At 31.7% G+C, this 3,900-nt stretch overlaps 1 protein-coding gene across 7 annotated transcripts in view; it reads left to right on the forward strand.

The window, feature by feature from the left end:
- Positions 1–3,900, forward strand: part of cnc (cap-n-collar) — a 470,532-nt gene that overhangs the window by 148,362 nt on the left and 318,270 nt on the right. The window contains exon 1 of one of the 7 annotated variants that reach the window (XM_067049127.1): positions 3,084–3,144. The exons of the other annotated variants lie outside the window; for them this stretch is intronic. The gene's annotated coding sequence lies outside the window, so the exon portion shown is untranslated. Of the gene's footprint in view, positions 1–3,083; positions 3,145–3,900 lie in introns of those variants that run through there. 7 annotated transcript variants of the gene reach the window in all.

The following is a 3,900-nucleotide window of genomic DNA, read 5'->3' on the forward strand; positions in this document are numbered from 1 at the left end:
ATAATCATCATCATCATCATCATCATCATCGTGTAGAGTCTGACCCAAATACCCCTCTTGGAACCAGCTCTCTTCTGCTACAGTCCATTCCACGCTTCCTGAATGCCTCCCTTACATTGTCCTCTCAGGAGATGCGAGACTCTGGGTCTTTTCCCTTCCGTGCGAGTCTCGTAAGTCTTCCTAGCGCTTCAATCTAGATGTATCCTAAGATGTCCAAGCTATATGTGTTTATGTAAAAATACAATAAACGAGAGCGGACAGCACAGTGGTAAGACACGTTGCTACTAACTCCAAGGACCCAGGTTCTAATCCGGCTTTGGAAGGTAATTATTTCCTGTTTCCCTGTTTCCGTGAGTAAGCCCTGTTGGTTCGGAAGCCCTCTGCGGTCCACCCAGTTCAATTTATTGGGAAAACTTTTTTTATTTTATTTTTTATTTAGGTATTCCGAATAAATATTTTTAAGTAAGTTACAGTCCGAATTTTTCTAAATCTAGCCTTTTTAGAATCTACATCATGAAAGGAACCACGATTAATAATTTCAACTTTTTTGGTATGCGGTGATCAATGTTACAGATTAGTGCAGTCTGTTTTATTATTTGAGAAATGATATCCCAAATAAGAAGCTACTTTCTATATTTTTGAACACATAAAGTGAGTAGGTTATTTTATAAAAGATTAACCCGAGTTTTTAATTCGAGATCGTTGGGTCTGGTTCTGAGATCCATGGTTATCTAGTTCAAATACTTTTAGAAATATTCGCAAACACTCATAGTTAAGTGTAACGTTCGTATATTTGACAGTTTTTATACTTAGAGGAGATTAGATTATTTTTTAACAGATACGTAGTTAGGTTTTTTAGGAAATTATTTTTTTAACACATATTCGTCCGGTAATTTTTTGCACCACCATTCACAAAATCTCAGTATTTTTTTTTTACTATATCAGTAAAAATGATATGGATTATATCAAAACAACGTAACTTGTTAAAAATCGTATTTATTTTTTAATTTTGGAAAACGGTATGAAACAAAGTTGTCTTTATATAAAATTTTTAATATATTTTTTTTTCTGATGTTAATAAAAAATTAAATCCACTAAAAATTTGAAATAAATTATTATTGAAAACACTGATTTATTATTTTTTTTCACGAACCGGCCAGTTATGGCCACTCGAATGTCATTTTCGATTCATCCTTACACCTTCCGCCTTCCTTCTACTCTAATACACTTTCATCCTCCTGGACTGTTCTCCTGCTCTTCCTCAGTCCATTTTCTCCCTCGTCTCTCCTTCTTTCCCACAATAACCCCAACCTCTTTTAGTTTATTCCCAAAATGCTCTCTATACAAGCCCATCTTCATCTGTTATTAGTTACCTAGTTCTTCTTTCTCTTGTTTTACATATTCCCCTATACTTTTATAGCTGCAGATTTTGTTGAAAATTTTCTTATTCAGTGTTTCATTTTTCATTCTGACCATGTACTCGTAAAATATCAGTCTCCTGGTCATGGTGACTGGTTCCAGGACTCCCATATCCCATTATATTTTCTCATTGGATTTTCTCCTATATCCTTCTTGCGATAATTTGGGTAAGTGGATCCTCCTAACAATGTTCCTGTCTTCAATCTTCAGGACCCTTGCCAGGATTGGAAGGCTGACTTTTTCCATCACTGGCCTCGTTTAGGATTTAACGTTGAAAACCGAAATAAATAAATAAATTTGTTTATTTTGAGATAACTTTTTGGCTAGCATGCACAGTTTAGGAGTCGAAAGAGAAAAAAATATATATCATATTCATTACTATACTAAATTTATTAACTTTTAGTAAGAATTTCAGAGCCACCAAAAATGCGTTTCCTTGTTTAGTGTGAAAGAATATAATTTTAAAGATTATCTGTAGATTCATGGTCAATGCGTTGGATTTTATGCAGATCGCTTTTGTGCTATTAGATTTTGAAAAGATTTTATTATAACTATTATATTTCACTATATTCAATTCATTAACTAATTAGTAAGAATTTAAGAGCCATGGTTAATGGGGCTTGCATTTATACTATTTACTTTATTACAACTATCACACTTTATTATAACCATTATATTTCACTTTGTTAAATTGATTAGTAAGAATTTAAGAGCTACCAAAAATGCGTTTCCGTGTTAAGTGTGAAAGAATCTAATTTTTAAGATTATTTGTAGATGTATGGTCAATGGGTTGGATTTTATGCATCTCACTTTTATACTATTAGATTTTACTTTATTATAACTATTAGACTTTATTGTAACCATTATATTTCACTTTGTTAAATTGATTAGTTAGAATTTAATAGCTACCAAAAATGGTTTTTCGTTTTAAGTGTGAAATTATGATTTGTAGAGGTATGGTCAATGCGTAGAATTTTATGCATCTCACTTTTATACTGTTAGATTTTACATTATTATAACAATTATACTTCACTTTATGAAATTTACTAACTAATTAGTAAGAATTTAAGACCCACCAGAAAGGCCTTTACGTGTTGAATGTGAAATAAACTAATTTGTAGGATTATTTGTAGATGTATGGTCAGTGCGTCGGATTTTATGCAGCTCGCTTTTGTACTATTAAATTTTGAAAAGATCCTAAGTTATTGTTTTATTTATTTATTTTTTTACAATCTGATCAGTTTTATTTTTTGGAATAAAAATTCTGGAAATATTAAAACAATCGACATTTGTAAATAAACATTACATCGTCTGGAAAATTTACTGAACCATCTTAAATTACATATTAATATGTAGGTCTGCAAAGTATCGAATTTACTTGTGTAAATGATTTGCTGAGTTCGATATTTAAATTACATTGTTTGTGATGTTCAAACCAACTGAAGTTCACCTATATTCCGATAATATTTGTTTATAACTCCAATTTCCTCTCAGTTATAATAAATTAAGATGTCTTAGAAAGATAATTTTCCCGGACTCGCGGGAAAAAAAACCTTCGAGTTGCGGTCGGTTTGTTTGTGCTTATTGTAAAACCGGGCTCCCCACCATCCTTGTAGCAAGTTGGTTAAGTTAGTCTTTGCTCATGTGTTCTCAAGTTCATGGAAGCTCCTCCACGACTGATAGATACCCGAGAGATGTCTTCCCGTTGGGATTCCTCTTGCAGTGGTATGCAATATATGTATGTTATTTCGATATAATACCATTGATAAGAATCGTTTTTAATGTATGAATGGCAAATAAATCTACTAAATCCTATTTGGATATAAAAAAAAATTGTGTATGTTACGTTATTGGATGCTTCTAATTCCGATCTTGCTGTATTGAGAATTTAGATACACAAGATTTGAAATCATGCTACTAGAACAAAAATAAATAATAAAATGATATTTACTTTAAAAAATCGATTTGACTCAGTGTATATAGAAGTCAGAGAATTTATAAAAAAAACACAAAAGGACCTGGAATTTTACAAGCTAAGCCCAATAGAGAATTTGGTGTCATATAATTCAATAATTATTTTTCGTTAAAACATCAAACGTATCACACTGTTATGTGCTTGTGATAATGACCGATTGTTGTTATAAGAGCTCAGAGCTTTATGTTACTATAGTAAACTAGCATAAAAAGTAATTTTATTTTATTTTAACTTATATGGCACATAGAACAAAAATAAGTATTTTTAAAAAATTTGTATTCACGTATTCCATTGTATTGTAGAGTGGGGCTACTTTTCGGCAACCCTACTGTCTGGGTGTAGATGGACTCCAGTACAGGAGCCAACTCCAGTCAACAGTACTATCCTTAGGATACGTCCGAGGACAAAAAAAAAATCTAAATAAACTCAAAACTTTTTTATTTATCAGATGTGCCTAAATTAAAGCAAATCCGTGATATATGTTTAAAAAACCTCTCTCTCTCTCT

The sequence above is a fragment of the Halyomorpha halys genome, unplaced genomic scaffold (assembly GCF_000696795.3).
Source record: "Halyomorpha halys isolate HHAL.00 unplaced genomic scaffold, Hhal_1.1 Scaffold168.1, whole genome shotgun sequence".
In the NCBI taxonomy this organism is placed as follows: Eukaryota; Metazoa; Arthropoda; class Insecta; order Hemiptera; family Pentatomidae; genus Halyomorpha; species Halyomorpha halys.